Here is a 19,931-nt window from a genome sequence, read left to right as displayed (position 1 = left end):
GATAGTGAAGAAATGCCTCCAGCGCACTGAATTTGTAAAAGAGGTGTGCAGCAAGTATACATTTCAGATTCTTCAGAATGTTATGATATCCCCCAAAATGTATTTTTGCAAAAATGTAGCTTGTTTTAGTTTCCTTTAACTCAATTTTTTGACTCTCAGGCCCCATGCTGCCAAATGTAGTAAACTAGTCCAACGGAGTGATTTTCAAAGACCTCATTTTAAAAAGCAATCATAGTCTCTTTGTCCCCATTCCTCTTTTCCTGGGGCTGATGCTAATCTCCAGGAATGCATATATAATTCATCCCATAATTGTTTCCAGATATCTTTGACCTCCATCTCCATAGTCCTAGGGGCCTCGTCTGAATCCAAGTCCTGGCATGGCCCCAGGTGTCAGCTTCTCACAGGTCCCTCTATTTCCTCACGTTACTTGAATTTTCTGAATTGCTCTACCCATTCTACCCTTCTCATGAGCACAGAAAAGATCTGACTGTTCTCTTGTGCCCTGCTGAGGACTGTGGGAAATTTAGAGGTGAGTGCAGTGTCTGCTCTTCCCCTGATTTCTCCCTTCCGTTTCTGTGAGGTCGTAACCATTATTGACCAGATGGGACAGGTATGACAGGGCCCTTCGGTTCTGATTTCTCCGACACATGGTGGGGAATGTAGGCCAGGTTCAATGTCTCGCCTGTTTGCTCTTCCTTACCTCTAAAATCTTCTTTGTTTCCATCCTAGAGATTTCTCTGACCACAGGACTGTACTGCAATGGCAAACAGCCAGTGAGGAGTCCATCTGTAGCTTCTGTCCCTGATTTTTATTTGGAGGTATATTTGGGGAGTAGAGGTGAGAAGAGGTTATTTTTTTGGCCTGAAAGTATTTCAAGCTTCATTTTTTATTTTCATTAGGTTGGGATAAGATTTGTATTCCCTCTTATTTCTTATAAGATGAGGGTAATATCAAGAGAAGAAAAATTCAATGTGTTTTTATAGTGTAAGGTGACTCTGTGTGATCAAAAGTATCTTAGAAGCATATGAGAAACATCTGTATTTTCAGCATTAATGGGGACTCCTTAAATGATAATGTAAAATGTCATTGCTTAAAAACACAGGTGTCGGGGGCTCTCTGGGCAGCTCTAGTTTCTCGCAGAGGCTTGATGCTTTACCATCTGTTTGTACTCCTTTGGAATCATTAATGCAAACTGGCATCTCCCACATGTGTCCATTTCAAAAACTGATTCACAGTGATTCACCTTTGTGCCCAAACAATTGACAACTTATTTGTTATCTGATGAAGAAATATCAAGATGCTTTTTATATCATGTGAGATTTTCTTTTAAATGTTCGTACATAGAAGTCTAATCCCATATAAAATCATAACCACAAAAATGCCATTCATGTCCCTGATTGTAACTTAATACCCAAAGTCTTGAAATTCTTACTTTTTCCAGAAGCTGAAGTGAAAAAGAGGTGGCCCCCTCACTGCACATTTCTCCCATTATTTCTCCACTATATTTGCCAAAACAGTGAAAGACATTTTATCAAAATGAATACCAGTGCAATCTCAAACAGTTGGAATATAAGCGTGAAATCAGTTATTTTTTCAATCACTGCTTTCAATAATGCTTTGTCCAATCTTTTTTCCCACCCCTTAGTATCATATTTGGTAGATTCCACAACTTTCCAGTCATTTTTGATTATTAAAATTCAAGTCTAATATAAAACTTCAGTCTCAAACTCAGTCTAAATCTCATCAGCTCCAAGCATAAGGGCAGACATAGACTGCCAGAGGTAGTGATGAGGTGGAGGTTGAAGGGAAGTCTGTGCATCTGTATTCTTCTTGTCCCTTTGCCACCCTTTTTCTTCAAAGCCTAGCTCCTTCAGTTGTTGGGGGTAGGGAGAAGGGAAACAGAGGAACAAATGCCTCTTTATATAACTGCTGCTATTACACCTTTTTTTCTGTTGGCTTTCTCTGCTTCTCTGGTTTGATATTGATGTCCTATGTAAGGCAGCCATCCAAATGCTGACTGTCTCATGAGAGCTAAGCAAGTTCTTGGGAAAGCCTTAAGGGGTCTCCTCATGGCACAGTTCTATGTTAAGATAGATTAAGCTCCAGGTCAACTTCATTCTCCAATCCCAACTCCCTCCCCTGGAAATACATCAACTGCCTCTTCCTGTTGGGGCTCTATAAAGCAAGAAGCCTTACAGATTGGGTGTTTCAGTCAGCTCAGGCTGCTGTAACAAATACCATAGATTGAGTGACTTAAACAACAAACATTTACTTCTCACAGTACTGGAGGTTTGAAGTCCGAGGTCGGGGTACCAGCATTGTTGGGCTTTTGGTGAGGTCCCTTTTCCTATTTATGTCCTCACGTGACCTTTCCTTGATGTACATATACATATGCACACACAAACACACACACAGAGAGAAAGAGACAGAGAGAGAGATCTCGTGTCTCTTACTCTTTTTATAAAAGGACATTAATCCCATTATGGGGCCTCTGCCCTCATGACTTTGTCTAAACCTAATTTCATTCCAAAGGTCAAATACCATCACCAACATATGAATCTTGGAGGGACACAAACATTCAGCCCATATCAGTGGGCAAGCAGGCCTAAGCCTGCTTACATTCCTTGATGTATGTCTGAGCTCATCTTTATCACACCAGATGGTAAAAGTATAGGCTCTCTCCACTCTGCCAACAGTCTCTCATTGTGTTCTCTTCTGTTGAAATAGGCCAAGAGGTAGAGTAGCAAGTTTGCTGGCTAAGCAAATATCCAATCAAGAAACACAATGCCAGGTTTCCTGGTAGCGCAGTGGTTAAGAATCCACCTGCCAAGGCAGGGGACATGGGTTCGAGCCCTAGTCCGGGAAGATCCCACATGCCACAGAGCAGCTAAGCCCGTGTGCCACAACTACTGAGCCCGTGCACCACAACTACTGAAGCCCGCGCACCTAGAGCCCGTGCTCCACAACCAAAGAAGCCACCACAGTGAGAAGCCTGCATGCTGCAAGGAGGAGTAGCCTCTGCTCGCTGCAACTAGAGAAAGCCCCTGCAGCAATGAAGACCCAACGCAGCCAAAAAAAAATAAATTTTAAAAAAATATTTTTTAAAAAAAGAAAAAGAAACACAATGCCAACCAGTCTCTCCTGGTAAGAGCCCCTCTTTATGAGAAATTCTCTTGGGGCCCCTCCTATTCCCAATTTGACCTTAGACAGGAAAGCATCTCTATTCCTCCCCAAGGGAGGAGAAGGCGAAGCCTCTAACACAATAGCTGCATCCATGGTGATTCCTGTCTCCCCAGTCTAGTCATTTTCTATAAAATGGATGGTGGGTGGGGGTGGCTGATACAGAAGGGCTGGTTGTGCCACTTGTTATTAACTCTGAGGGAAGTGCTAATAACCCCCTTTGGGGGCAGTTCTCTTTAAATTGTGGGATACTTAGCACCTCAGTATTTTTAAGCTCTGACCCAAAACACTGAACATTGAATCCCACTACCTATCCTGTTGCAGAAGCAAATTTTCATGTTTTTAATTCTACTCCAGAGCTTTTGGCCACTACTTTCCTAAGTTTTTAAAAAACGTTTTCCAAAAGCAGTCAGGAAAATAGTGTATTGAACGCATGGTTATTTACACACAACTAATATTTGAATTTGCAGATTACTACCCAGGAAGGTATATCTTTAAACTAAGGTTTAAGCTAAAGCTTTAAGCTAAAATCCTAAAATAATTATTTTTTAATATTCATTTTCAGATGTACAGTTCCATTAGCTTCCAAAAAAAGAATAATTCAGAAACTGCATTAATTCACGGAGGTCTAGATTACTTGAGGATAATCATTTAAAATCATCCTGCATGACAATGGAGAACTGATGATATCTCCACTGACAAAGGTCAAGTGGAGATATCATCAGGTTTAGGCAATCTCTGAATCCTGAATCCATGAACCCACATTGATACATGGCTCAATTCTATGTAACATGCATGGAAGAACTACAAAAACTAGGTATCTACATCCTACCTATAACTTGGGGAACACACATATTTCAATATTTTTAGGAGTATATTCCACAAATGGCACAATACGGTTTTTTTAAGACATTAAATATGATGGGTCTCTGATAAATATTGATGATACCTACATGTTATAGGGAAGGCATCCTTGTCACTGACAAATAACTTGTGTTTTGAAAGATAGCAATGCCTTCTGGAATAATCAGTTTTGTTTCAATTCCAAAGTAAGTCATGGTGCTTCCATATTATATTGAAGTGCCTGCTTAAGCAAAAACTTAATAAAAATTGGCCCTAAATAAGTTCTTTCTTAGTGTAGATCAGACCACATGACACCTGGGGAAAAGAAAAACAGCAAAACCCATAATTTTTAATGACTAACTCCAGAAACAAGAGGGAGCCAGAGACTTGCAAGGATGTCCTCTATGGCCATTATAGTTCATCATAAATAAGGATGTATTGACAACAGTTCTCATGGTAAACTATCGTATTAACATTGCTCATCAAACCTTCCCATAGCATGCATAAATTTCCAAGTGACACAACCCCTTTAAGTACTGTTATATATTGCTTCAGCCAAGCAGGGTCAAGGTTCTGAAGATTTAATAATAACACAGTCTTCCAACTTAAAATACATACCCCTTGTTATGCTATATATTACACTTCTTTACACTTTGTCTTTTGTCCTTGCATGCAAAGTTGTGTGGAAATATCTTTCTGCATTTTTCTTTTGTGGCTGTATTTTTTTTTTTTAATCTACTATCTAGATTCTCAGAAGGGAGTCAAAAACTACACCTGAGACTACACAAATAGAGACTTCTTAAAATTAGGAAACTTTGAATGTTCCCAGACTTTCTATATTTTCTCCATGTATTTAGAGGTAGAAAAATTAAAAGCTTCCACGTTTATCAGATAACATAGAGAAATAAAAATAACTCCATGTTTGGGGCAGCAAGAAAGGAAGAAGACTGAAACTATATCACTCTTCAGTTAGGCTTGGGAGGAGAAGAACCCTGAAGAATAAAGTGATAACCCTCCTCAGGAAGAGAAGTAGACATGTCCGCAGGAGCCATAGGGGACAGCCCTGCAGACTGGGTACATCTGAGAACTAAGCAGTAATTGTGTTAATGATAGAATGTATAGATGGTTCCAGAACACACAAAGCAGTATTTATTACTGAAATAGGCATGGATTCTGGTGTCAGACATGTTGGGGTTTTCATTCCGATGCTGTTCCAAAGATTAGAAATGTGACTTTGCAGAAGTCATATATTCTCTCTAACTCTGTTTCCTCTCCAGGAAAATGGGTATGTGTATACCATCTCAAAGGATTTTTTGTAAGGATATAAAAAGATTATCTGCGAGAGCATCTATCTCAGTGTCTGGAACATTAAATACTTGTGGAATAAAGGAAAATATAAATGTGACACTGTTAATTACACTGGAACAATAACATGCTTAAAATATACCTTCCTCAGCAAAGGAAACCATAAACAAGACGAAAAGACAACCCTCAGAGTGGGATAAAATATTTGCAGCTGAAGCAACTGACAAAGGATTAATCTCCAAAATATACAAGCAGCTTATGCACCTCAATATCAAAAAAACAAATAACCCAATCCAAAAATGGGCAGAAGACCTAAATAGACATTTCTCCAAAGAAGATATACATATTGCCAACAAACACATGAAAGGATGCTCAACATCACTAATCATTACAGAAATGCAAATCAAGAATGGCCATCATCAAAAAATCTACAAACAATAAATGCTGGAGAGGGTGTGGAGAAAAGGGAAACCTCTTGCATTGTTGGTGGGAATGTAAATTGATACAGCCACTATGGAGAACAGTATGGAGGTTCCTTAAAAAACTAAAAATAGAATTACCATACGACCCAGCAATTCCACTACTGGCCATATACCCTGAGGAAACCATAATTCAAAAAGAGTCATGTACCACAATGTTCACTGCAGCACTATTTACAACAGCCAGGACAGGGAAGCAACCTAAGTGTCCATCAACAGATGAATGGATAAAGAAGATGTGGCACTTATATACAATGGAATATTACTCAGCCATAAAAAGAAACAAAATTGAGTTATTTGTAGTGAGGTGGATGGACCTAGAGTCTGTCATACAGAGTGAAGTAAGTCAGAAGGAGAAAAACAAATACCATATGCTAACACATATATATGGAATCTAAAAAAAAAGAAAATGGTTCTGAAGAACCTAGGGGTAGGACAGGAATAAAGACACAGACATAGAGAATGGACTTGAGGACATGGGGAGGGGGAAGGGTAAGCTGGGACAAAGTGAGAGAGTATCATGGACATATATACACTACCAAATATAAAATAGATAGCTAGTGGGAAGCAGCCACATAGCACAGGGAGATCAGCTTGGTGCTTTGTGACCATCTAGAGGGGTGGGATAGGGAGGGTGGGAAGGAGACGCAAGAGGGAGGGGATATGGGGATATATGTATACGTAAAGCTGATTCACTTTGTTATACAGCAGCAACTAACACAACAATGTAAAGCAATTATACTCAAATGAAGATGTTAAAAAAAAAATACCTTTCTGATGCCCTACCCAGCTCACTGAACCAGTTTAAATCCAGTGAAATAATGTATTATCTCCTAAAATCAAAATCTTTACATAATTGAGAAATAAGAATCCCTACAATTTTATATTTGAAGTTATTAAATTTTTATATGTTTCTAGTTTAAAGGAAAAAATTGGTTAATCATCTTTACTATTTCTTAAAGTGAAGTGAATTATATTGGATTTATATTATCTATATGAGATCATTGCCCAAATTTTATGCACTATCACTTTATTAAAGTCTGTGATGGAAGAAATAGCTAATAACATAGTTAAACAGTTCCAAACTCTGGTTGTACTGTCTAACTCAGCAAACAGAAAGTTTACCAGATATTTAATGAATTCATCAAGCTAAAACAGAAAATTCCTCAAATCTGTAAGGAACCACAAAATAAACTATTCTCCATAGATAATTATTTTGTTGTATCTTTGTTTCATGAGAGACCTAAGTAAAGCTTTAAAACACAGTGAAAAATTTTAAAAGGAACTAGAAAATATAAAAAAGAACCAGTCAGAACTGAAGAACAATAACAATGAAACACACACGAGAAGGAATGAACAGCAGACTAGGTGATACAGAAGAACATATAAGTGATCTGGAAAATAGAATAATGGAAATCACACAATCAGAAGAGCAAAAAGAAGAACAAATTTTAAAAATGAAAACAGCTTAAGGGATCTTTGGGATACCATCAAGCATACCAACATTCACATTATAGGGGTCCCAGAAGGAGAACAGAGAGAGAGAAAGGGGTCAAAAATGTATTTAATGAAATTATGTATGAAAACTTCCCAAGCCCAAAGAAGGAAACAGATATCTAGATACAGGAAGCACAGAGGATCCCAAACAAGATGAACCCAAACAGACCCACACCAAGACACATCCTAATTAAAAAGGCAGAAGTTAAAGAGAGAATTCTAAAGGCAGCAAGAGAAAAACAAAGAGTCATAGACAAGGGAACACCCATAAGGCTATCAGCTGATTTTTCTGCAGAAACTGCAGAAGGGAGTGGCATGATATATTTAAAGTGCTGAAAGAGAAAAACCTGCAACCCAGGATACTCTATCCAGCAATATTATCTTTTAGAATTAAAAGAGAAATGAAGAACTCACACAAGCAGAAACTAAGACTTCATCAATACTAAACCAACCCTAAAAGAAATGTTAAATGGTCTTCTCTAAGTGGAAAAGAAAAGGCTATAACAAGAAGCATCTATAGGAAAGGAAATATCCCACTAGTAAAGGCAAATATATAGTAAGGGCTGAAGATCAACCACTTAAATAAGCTAGTACAAATATTAAAAGAAAAAAATTGCAAATCAAGTATAACTACAATAATCAGTAAAGGGATAAACATGAAGATGTAAAATATGACACCAAAAACACACAATGTGGGGGAAGGGAATAAAAAATGTAAATATTTTAGAATGTGTTTAATCTTAAAGGACTATATTTAAATCAAGAACATATAGTTATAGCTCAACATATATAAACCCCATGGTAACCACAAATCAAAAACCTACAACAGATATACAAAAACAAGAGAGAAAGGACATCAAGAATACCACTAAAGAAAATCATCAAACTACAAGAGAAGAAACTAAAAGAAGAAAAGGACAGGGAAAAACTACAAAAACAACCAGAAAACAAGTAATAAAATTGCAATAAGTACATACCTATCAATAATTACATCAAATGTCAATGGACTAAAGGCTCCAATCAAAAGAAAAAGGGTGCCTGAATGGATTAAAAGAAAAAAAAAGACCCATCTATATGCTACTTACAAGAGACTCCCTCTAGAACTAAAGATACACACAGACTGAAAGTGAGGGGAATGAAAACGATGTTTTATGCAAATGGAAATGACAAGAAAGCAAGGTTAGCAATAGTCATGTCAGACAAACAGACTTTAAAACAAAATCTATAATAAAAGACAAAGAAGGGCATTATATAATGATAAAGGGATAAATACAAGAAGAGGATATTATACTCATTAACATATGTGCACCCAATACAGGAGCACCTAAATATATAAAGCAAAGATTAACAGACATAAAGAAGAAATTGATGATATAATAATAGTAGGATAATTTTAACACCCCACTTACATCAATGGGCAGATCATTCAGAGAGAAAATCAACAAGGAAACAGTGGTCTTAAACAGACCAGTTGGACTTAATAGATATCTACAGGACATTCCATCCAAAAACAGCAGAATACACATTCATTTCAAGTGCACATGGCACATTCTCCAGGATGGATCACATGCTAGGCCACAAAACAAGTCTCAACAAAATTAAGAAAATAGGAATTATATCGTGCATTTTTTTCCAACCACAACAGTATGAAACTAGAAATCTATTACAGGAAGAAAAATTGGAAAATCACAAACACAGGGAGACTAAACAACATGCTACTAAAAAACCAATTAGTCAATGAAGAAATTAAAGAGGAAAAGAAAATACCTCAAGAAAAATGAAAACAAAAACACAACTTTCTATCTAGGGGATGCAAAAAGAAGTTCTAAGAGGGAAGTTTATATGATACAGGCCTACCTCAGGAAACAAGAAAAATCTCAAATAAACAACCTAACCTTCCATCTAAAAGAATTAGAAAGAAAAGAACAAAGCCCAAAGTCAGCAGAAGGAAGGAAATAAAGATCAGAGAGGAAATAAATAAAATAGAAACAAAAAAGCAATAGAAACAATCAATGAAAACAACAGCTGGTTCTTTGAAAAGATAAACAAAATTGATAAACTTTTAGCCAGCCTCATCAAGAAGAAAAGAGAATGCAAATAAACAAAATATTTAAGAAATGAGAGAGGAGAAATAACAACTGATACCACAGAGACACAAAAAATCGTAAGAGAATACTATGAAAAGTTACATGCCAACAGATTAGACAACCTAGAAGAAAAGGACAAATTTCTAGAACTATGCAACCTTCCAAGACTGAATCAGGAAGAAACAGACAATCTGAACAAACCAATCATAAGTAGAAAAATTTAGTTTGTAAAAAAAAAAAAATCCCAGCAAACAAAAGTCCAGGACCAGACAGCTTCACAGAGGAATTCTACCAAACACAAAGAAGAACTAATACCTATCCTTCTCAAACTATCCCAAAAAACTGAAGAGTAGGGAACACTCCCAAATTCATTCTACAAGGCCACCATTACTCTAATACCAATATCAGACAAACACACTGCAAAAAAAGAAAATTACAGGCCAATATCTTTGACGGATATAGATGCAAAAATCCTCAACAAACTTTAACAAACTGAATTCAACAATATATTAAAAAAGGATCATACATCATGATCAAGTGGGATTTATTCCAGGGATGCAAGGATGGTTCAATATTTAAAAATCAATGAATGTGATACACCATGTTAACAAAAGGAAGGTTAAAAACACATGGAAAAGAGATTCCCCAAAGAAATAGTTTTGTGCTATATCTAAAACATAGAAAAGTAGAATCCAGATATATACCCATCAGTGGAATTTCTGGATCACATGGTAGTTCTATTTTTAGTTTTTTGAGGAACCAGCAACTATTTTCCACAGTGGCTACACCAATTTACATTCCAACAAGAGTTCCCTTTTCTCCACATCGTCACCAACATTTGTTATTTGTAGACTTTTTGATGATAGCCATTCTGACAGGTATGAAGTGATATCTCATTGTGGTTTTGATTTATATTTCTCTAATAATTAGTGATGTTGAGCATCTTTTCATGTGCATGTTAGCCATCTGTATGTCTTCTTTGGAAAAATTTCTATTCAGATCTGCCATTTTTTAATTGGGCTGTTTGTTTTTTTGAATTTGAAAAGATACATGCACCCCAATGTTCATAGCAGCATTGTTTACAAAAGTCTATATATGGAAGCAATGCAAGTATCCATCAACAGATGAATGGATAAATAAGATGTGATATATATATACACATACATAATACACACATAAACACACACAAGGGAATATTGCTCAGCCATAAAAAAGAATGAAATTCTGTCATTTGCAACAATGAGGATGGACCTAGAGACTATTAAGCTTAGTGAAGTAAGTCAGAGAAAGACAAATACTGTATGTTACCACTTATATGTGGAATCTAAAAAAATAAACAAATGTATATAACAAAACAGAAACAGACTCACAGATATAGAACACAAGCTAGTGGATACTAGTTGGGAAAGGGAAAGGAGGAGGGGCATGATAGGGGTATGGGATTAAGAGATACAAACTACTATGTATAAAATCAGTAAGCAAAAAGGATATATTGTACAGCACAGGGAAATATAGGCATTATTTTGTAACAACTTTAAATGAAGTTTGATCTATAAAAATATTGAATCACTATGCTGTACACCTGAGACTAATATAATATTGTAAAGCAACTATACTTCAATAGAAAAAGCAGAAACCAAACACAAATAAGATTTTGCTTCCATATGTTACAAAACTTATGGTGTGATCTAGCTGAAGTTGAAGTATATGGTATGTCTCCAGTGATTAAGAAGATTATTTTATTTGAATAAAGTTTGGTACTAAATTTCTCACCTAATCTGGTAATTTTATAAATGGACTTCTCACTTCTCTAAACCCTAAACTTAGAGTTCAATAAAAACCACTTTAATTTGTGTCATTTGGTGCCATTAACCAAATTAGTGTATTTCTAGAAGTATTTGCCTATTCAAATTATTAAATGTTGAAATTTCATAGTGATTTCTCCATAAATCATGACTCCATTTAAACTTTTGACACAAAATATTATATGCTAATATTTAGAACTTGAAAGTTTCCCTGCACTTAAAAGAAGCCATTTTCTTAGCAGAATTTTAGAATAATGAGCAACATGTTATGGTACCAAAAATCTAAGCTTCATGAGCCAGCACCCCACTCTACACTGTATCCCTCTCAACCTCACCTCAAGAAACACATAAAATATACTATTTTCTTCAAAAATTATTAAGCAGCACTTTTTTCTCTAACCCCTCTCCCCATCTTCTAGCTATTTTCTTCTTTTTTTTTTTTTTTTTTTTTTTTTTTTTTGTGGTACACGGACCTCTCACTGTTGTGGCCTCTCCCTTTGCAGAGCACAGGCTCCGGACGCACAGGCTCAGCGGCCATGGCTCACGGGCCCAGCCACTCCGCGGCATGTGGGATCTTCCTGGACCGGGGCACGAACCCGTGTCTCCTGCATCGGCAGGAGGACTCTCAACCACTGCGCCACCAGGGAAGCCCCCTCTAGCTATTTTCTTATAGGTCACTCTTCCCCAACAACTCTTGACCCAAATTGCATTTCAAAAAATAATATCTTAGAATTAAGATACTATTAATAATTATTAAGATTAATAATATTAATCTTACATTGTTTCTTTTTATAAAAGTTCCTTGTAAACTATAACAATGTGTAAGACTTGCTATGAAGTGCCTGTCTCCACTCATTCTCTTTTCAGTGAATTTTCCAGCCACCACAAACCCTACTGCCTATCAGAATTCCTGAATGCTAAGCCTAGAGCTGGTTCCACAGAACCATTTGAAGAGACTATAAATTGATGAATATCACATAATAAATCCTGCTTAAACCAGCATAGATTCTGTTCTCTTCAACTAAAGATCCTAGCAATATCATGGTTTTATATTGTATGTCCTATGAAGGTCTTCCCTATCTCAGAGTTATATTTTGCTGTATTTTAAAGCTTTTATGTATGCATTTGTAACTATGAGATTATTTTCTAGAAATTTCTAACTGAGTTTTGCTGGTATATAAAAGTTACTTTGTTGAACGGTTTTTATAAGTTCTAATTGTTTTATAATCAATTCTCTTGGACTTTACAGGTAAATCATATCTGCAAATAATAAGGGTTTTGTTTCCTTTTTCCCAATATTCATAACTCCTATTTCTTTACCTTATTATATTGGCTAAGATCAGCAATACAATATTGATTAGTAATGGTGATACCAGTCATTCTTAGCTTTTCCTAAATTTAATAGAAATGCTTTCTCGCTTCTGGTAGATAACTAAAGTGTTTCACTGAGAAGAGATTTATGAATTTTGTCAAATAATTTTGATAAATCAAGGAAAATGGGGACTGAGAAGTGATTATTTATGAGACTCACCTAAAAGCAAACAAAAACATACATGAGGTTTGAAACAAACAGAATGGGCAAAATCAAAGATCAGGAAAATCTAACAACAAAACTAACAACAGAAACTATAAAAGGGATAAAGAATAATATTTCAGATTGATACAAGAAATAAAATAATTTTTGGACATTTGCTATCAGTCAATTTAATGCATCCACCACCCCAGTGCTAGAAAATGGGCTCAAGAATGGAGTGGCTATGGTAGGAACGATAGAGGTTATGCGTGGGACAAACAACTAAGACACTCACTTACCAAGGCTTCTTTACCTTCTGCTGGCAGAGGTCTAATCTGCCAGGAGCAGAAATCAACACTAAACTCTTAATATGGCACTATTACTTAAGAATAACAACCAGCTAAAACTAGACATATATTCTGAGTATAGGTTTGCCTTACCTCCCTTCAGGGTCCCAGCTAGCACCCTTTCGATTAAGAAGTGTTTCATCTATGAGCATGGGATCCCTCACAACATTGCATCAGACCAGTGGATCCACTTCATAGCAAAAGAGGTGTGGAAGTGGGCCCAAGACCAGGGTATCCACTGGCCATATCATACACCACTCCATTCAGAAGCTGCCAGGTTAACAGAGAATTGAAATGGCCTGCTGGAGACACAGCTGAAGCACCAGCTCAGAGGCAACACTCTCTGAGAATGGGTTGTCATTCTCCAACACACAGTACACACATTGAGTCAAGGACCTTTATAGTGTACTATGTACTATGTACCTTTGTATGTCTCCAATGGGAAGACATTATATTAATAAATTAATGAATTATTTTACAAATAAATCTTTTTTAAAAGAGAAATTTATCAATTGAGTGTTTACACAAGGAACATCAATAATAGATAATGCCACCAAGTGGTTTCCCAGAAAATATAGAGAGCTTATTTATAATTATATGTTTGTCTTGATATAAAGCCCAAGGTATATTTTTTTTAAAAACCACAGTTGTGAAGTCATTTCTGAAGAATGATATGATAATCAGCATGGTGTTTTCTAGTAATTAAAATGTCATAAAGTTCTAAGTTAACCTTAAAAATGCATTCCAATATACATTAGGTGCAGAAAAATACTGTTTGATTCCACGTATACGAGGTACCTGGAGTAATCAAATTCACAGAGTCAGAAAGTACACTGGTAGATGCCAGGGGCCGGGAGATGGGGCGGTGGGGAGGCGGAATGGGGAGTTAGTGTTTAAAGGGGACAGAGTTTCAGTTTAGGAAGGTTAAAAATTCGGGAGATGGATGATGGTGAGAGTTGCACAACAATGTGAATGTACAGTGCCACTGAACCGTACAGTTAAATATCGTTAAAATAGTATGTTTTGTATTATGTGACTTTTACCACAATAAAAAAAAATTTTAAATGTCATAAATTTCAAGTCACATTATTTTATGGACAGTGTATATTAATAAAGCTTCAAATATCAATTTTATTGTCTAGGATTTTATTAGAAATGAGATTTCCAAGTAATTTGAATTACTCTAGCATTATTTTCTCTATATAAATTATAGGAAATACTCATTTGGTTTTGGTGTTATTTCATGTTATTGTTTTTTAGTATATTTTCTTCTCTGATAACGAAAAGAGCTAACACATCTATAGTGCTTCCTGTATGCCAGGTTATATTATAAACATTTTTCATGTACTGTTAGGTCCTGATATTTGAACCGAGACTGTCTAATCCGAGAATCCACATTCTTAATGACTACAGTGACTCAATGATACTCTTGATTTGCATACTAAGCAAAGTAAGTCAGAAAGAGAAAAACAAATACCATATGATATCATGTATGGAATCTAAAATATGACACAAATGAACATATCTACAAAACAAAAACAGACTCAGACATAGAGAACAGACTTGTGGTTGCCAAGGGTTGGTGGGGGAAGGGAAAGATTGGGAGTTTTGAGATTAGCAGATACAAACTATTATATACAGGATGGATAAACAACAAGGTCCTACTATACAGCACAGGGAACTGTATTCAATATCCTGTGATAAACCATAATGAAAAAGAACATATATATGTATAACTGAGTCACTTTGCTGTACAGAAGAAATTAAACACAACATTGTAAATCAACTATACTTCAATAAAATCTTTTAAAATATTCTTGATTTGAAAGAATATATGAAATTTATGAATAATTTATTTCTACCTATTATCAGATTTTTCCAAACCATTCAATTGGCCAGTTTTATTACTTATAAAGCCAAGAATCCATTTTCATCCACATCAATGGAATGGGGAAAGGTATATATAATCCCAAAGCATAGCTAATCCAAAAGGTATGTGACTTTAAGGTAATGAGAATCATTTCTATGTTTGAAGTGCAGATTCAGTTGGATTATATTACAGATATAACTTATTTGCAGGTAACTAAAGCAACTGTGTCAATATTCAAAGTGACTCAAACTGAAATTTACAAGTTGTAAAATTGATTAGCCGGCATCCAAGATTATTATTAGATTGACCAAGATATTGGAGTAATAAAAGTGACTGCAATTCTAATGAAATAAAAATATAAGCACTCACTTGCCCTAATGAATGTTTTCTCTTTAGCTCTAAATTAAGGAAATTTTCTTACCCTCAGAGCTCCTGAATTCTCTAGAGAGATGCACAATACACAGAGCTGAAATACTATCATGTTGTTGCTTTTTCTAGACCTTATATCTGATCACAGTAGCACACCTGTGTCTGCAACCTCTGATATGAGTGGTCCCAACCAGAACTGAATTCAAACGGCATTAATATTTCAACTCATTTCAGTGTCTTAAAAGACAGTTGGTGAGAGATAACTTGTGAAATTAAGCTAAAGTATAAGGAGATGTGTTAAGGGTTGAATTTTGTCCCCCCCCTAAATTCATACATTGAAGTCCTAATCCACAGGGATCTCAAAATGTGACCTTATTTGAAGACTGGATCTTTACAAAGGTAATTAAGTTAAAGTGAAGTCATTAGGGTGGACTCTAATCCAGTGTGGCTGGTATCCTTATAAAAAGGGTAAATTTCGTCACAGAGGTAGTCAGACAGGGAGAATGCCACGTACACATACAGATGATCATCTATAAAACAAAAAGGAACTGATTCTTCCCTCACTGCCCTGGGAAGGAATCAATCCTGCCAACACCTTGATCTTGGGACTTTTAGGCTCCAGAACGGTGGGACAATATTGATACACTTCTGTTACTTAAGCCACCAGTTTGTGCTACTTTGTTATAGCATCCCTAGCAAACTATACAAGCGGATTAAAAATACCAATTAAGTTTTCCTCACCTGTAGGGTCAACCTATATAACACTATTTATGCCCCAATCAAGGAGTTTAGGAAGTTCCACCTGTCTTCACCACCCATTTTACTAAATTCCCCACTTCCCTCACTTCACTCTGGCTTTGATTTCTACGCCAGCCTTGCATTAGTTGATTCACTCTACACACCTCCCTCTTCTAGTTATTTAACTCCATTTTTCAAAAAAAGAAAAAACATGGGTTAATTAAGTGCCATGATTTTTCAAATAGCCTCCACAAGAAGCCCTTTCCATTTATTCTACACCATAGCATGTCTTTCTAAAGGATTTCATTCTCCATGAACTCCTCCAATTAATAGTTCCTGACAGGCAAATGATATTTTGACAAAGCTATTTTGACATGATATCATTTTGAAGCAGCTAAAAATCAAACCATTAAATTTTTCTTACCAATTTTTATTTTTAACTAATTTGTGAAACAAGTGTCATCACTCCATCTCCTCCCCCAGCTCTGGCGGATGACACAGAACAGGGGGCAAAGATAGAGTGAGGTTCAAGAGTGCCTGCTGGTGTGTCTCTTTGATTAGGCTGGAGTTCTGACACAGCTGCTTTAGCCACATGCAAATAAACCTCTGCAGAATCAAAACAGCTGCCTCCAAACACACAAGCTGCACTTGACTCTGATTAGTTAAGTTATCATTATACATCTGTGCTTCTCAAAGGTGTGTGAATCCCCAAGATATGATGTACTGTGCCAAGAGATGGTCAAAAGCAAACCTAGCCATGACATAGCTCCTTGAAGTGTCTATTTTCATCACATTTAAGAATAAAACCACTCTATGTGTTACTGTTTTTTATATTAAAACAAACATGGATATGGCATGAGATAAAATGAAAATTTTAATATATTTTTTAAATAAATCGTTACATGTTGAAGAAGGAGGCTGCTCGTATTCACTCCTAGCTTACTCTCAACCATCCATGTTCCTTCTCCTCTTTCTTTAGTTATCCTTCAACAGAAACGTTTGAAAAGCACAGTCATAAACAAGTCTATACCTCTCCAGCACACAGACATGCCTTCTTTCACATTTTCCACCTACTCAGCATTTAATCACTCGTATATTATGTGTATGTGTGTGTGATCTACAGTTATTTTTCTTAGGTCATTTATCTTATTTTTTGCATATACTTGAGAGAGTTTTAAGTTTCTCCCACTGATACATTGAAAGAGAAAAAAAAATGTATGTCTGCTTTCACTCTAACACTTTAAAGTTACCAAAGAACATAATTCAGAGAGTTCCTGGCTGGTAAATTGACATTCCTACAAAATTTTGTAAGTCAAAATGTATTTATGGTAAAAACAATGCTAGAAATGGTGTTAAGAATTGTATATAAGATGACAAAAAATATTTAATTCACTACATGGTTTGCAATGAAGTGTTGAACAAAACTAGCTTGTTTTATATACCAGCATATTGTAATGATGATGATTATGCAAAATACAAAAACAAGCAAATAAACTAATAATTTATTTTTAAAGTTTAATTTGTTGGCTAGGAAAAAAGCAACCTCAAGAGTCAAAGATTTGGAAAGCAAATTTCAAAGAGATTCTAAAAGTGACTTCTAAGGTCTTTGGACAAAATGATGGATTTACCACTCCCCCCACCACAGGTATAACAACATTCATAAAAATCAAAATGAGGGATAAGTTAGGTCATGATCCTACCAGCTAGATCAATTGAATTACATTCACTTTCTTTCAGGTTTTCTTCCAGCCTCTGTATATCTGACTACAGGAGATTTAAATTATGCTGATTCTCACTTCAAAACTTATGCTTTCTCTTTCCTCCATACTAGTGCACCCCAGACACAACTCTTACATTTTTGTGCCATGTTTACATGAACATATTTATTTCACAAATAGCCAGAAGGAGAAGGACGGGGGGATGGGGAGGAAAGGAAATGTTAGAGAAGAAGAGAAGACAAAAGAAAAGAAGAAAAAAGCAAACTTAGAAGGGGCCCCACAAATACAAAAGAACAGACTGAAGAAAGGAGCAACACTCTCCTTAGATAACTGGGAAGAATTAGAAAGAGAGAGGTGTACAGTTGAAGAGATATGTGAAAAATACATCGTCAAGATGGAATTGAAAAATAATGAAAAGAGTACGAACTTTCTGAGGAAGAAAAAGAAAGAAGTGGGAATAAAGAGGCTGGGTAGAAAAGTCTCCATACTGATCATCAGAAGGTTGATATCCAGAGTAAAGACAAAGCAGACGACAAAGAGCAATCTCAGGATCCTAGTGCAAGGGAACATCAGTGCCCCAGACCTTTATGGTGTGGGTATGTCTAAACCAGGGAATTCCTAAGGCACACGTGCAAGCCTAGGACTTATTCTGAATGACTGATTTGACATTATTTCTCAAAGACCTTGATTTGGTTATTAATCAAATATATGTCTTTGTTTCATTATTCATAGTTACAGAACTTATTGAAAATGGCCTAGTGATGCTATTGTTCTTGATACAATATGTGAACAGATGACCTTATGATCATGGAACTTAAACAGGGATTGTATTTCAGAGTTCTGAGTCACTATGTAACAAATTAGTGTCTTTTAAATAATAACAAGAGATTGTATTGATAACCTGTCATGAACAGTGTCTTAATATATCAACAAAAGCTGCATGATGATAAAAAAGAATTCTAGCTTTGTTGAAAGGCTGTCTGAACATAATTCCTAAAAAGCTACACACCTACAGAAATAAATGGAAATTCTATATTATCTGGATATAAAAGCAAATAACATAAAATCAATTTAATGCTTTAATTAATGTTTCATTAATAACAAGAGTTCAGAAATTCAGATTGCCCATATCAAGAGCAAATTATAAGCCCATCTCTTTAAAAAAATTTTTAAAAAACACCATAAAAACACTGGTTTAAATACTACCCAGCCTTCATATGTTACCAGATTCTGACTCTTCCTGTTTTAGGAAAATTGTAAGGGCTTTCTTAAGTTTTTAATGTGTGAATTTTATTTGGCTCTAACAATAATGAGATTTTTTTAAGAGTCTAATGGATATATATTAAAATGCTCATTTCCCAATCATCTAAGTAAAAGTCAAATAAACACTCTTCCTGCAGTTTCCTTGTGACACATTATCTAAAAAGAAATAATCAAGCTTAATGGAAATTCAAATTGAATTCTTAAAAGATACTTGAACTAGATTTTCATATAATTTGATAAAATTTACTGATGGCCATCCATATGTAAGGAATTATTCTGGACACAAATCAACATATAACTAAACATGATCAAATTTCTTTTTCAGGTAGAAGTTTAAAATAACGTGGAGTTACAGACTGAAATTTATAGATCACATCCACATTCTGATATGACATAATTGGAATGTTCAAGTGCTTTCAAGTGCTTATTTTCATGACAGAGTTCATGCTGAATCAATTTAGGGCTTCAAATTTTCACAGCAAGAAACAGCTTGTTATTTTCCAAGCCATTATGTGTTTTACAATCCATTTATACTACTTCTGATGTGATTCAAAATTTCAGAATTTAATGGCATGTTTATCCTCTGAGATATTCAGGTGCACATGCAGACATAGATATTCCTGTAAGTCCACATGAAGAGCCAAATTTGTTCTGTCCCTATTATATAAAAATGCTTTTAACTAAGTTCCTTCCCATGTCTTATCCAGCAAAACTGGCATTCTGTAGTTCTCAATAGATTCCAACCAAAAATACATGACCACTTATTGAGTTTCAGTTCGTATGCCAAGAAATTCATATTCACTGACTGCTTGATATCTGAATATTACTTCAATGAGTCAAATACTTAACTAAACCTCTTACTTCTTTACATAATGTATTTTGAAACTGTATTTAAAAGTTCCATGTCCAAAAGTTGA

The 19,931-nt window shown here is 35.6% G+C and overlaps 1 long non-coding RNA gene across 1 annotated transcript in view; it reads right to left on the bottom strand.

Moving 5' to 3' along the window:
- Positions 1-680: 680 nt before the first annotated feature.
- Positions 681-19,931, bottom strand: part of LOC113630578 (uncharacterized) — a 118,864-nt gene continuing 99,613 nt past the window's right edge. Inside the window, exon 3 of the long non-coding RNA XR_003437023.1 lies at positions 681-754. This is a non-coding gene — a long non-coding RNA (uncharacterized LOC113630578). The remainder of the gene's footprint in view (positions 755-19,931) is intronic.

This window comes from Aethalodelphis obliquidens, unplaced genomic scaffold (genome assembly GCF_003676395.1).
Source record: "Aethalodelphis obliquidens isolate GAN/ISIS:26980383/991018 unplaced genomic scaffold, ASM367639v1 scaffold2, whole genome shotgun sequence".
NCBI lineage: Eukaryota > Metazoa > Chordata > Mammalia > Artiodactyla > Delphinidae > Aethalodelphis > Aethalodelphis obliquidens.
The sequence above is the reverse complement of the archived record's forward strand: the minus strand, read 5'-3'. Positions and strand labels throughout refer to the sequence as shown.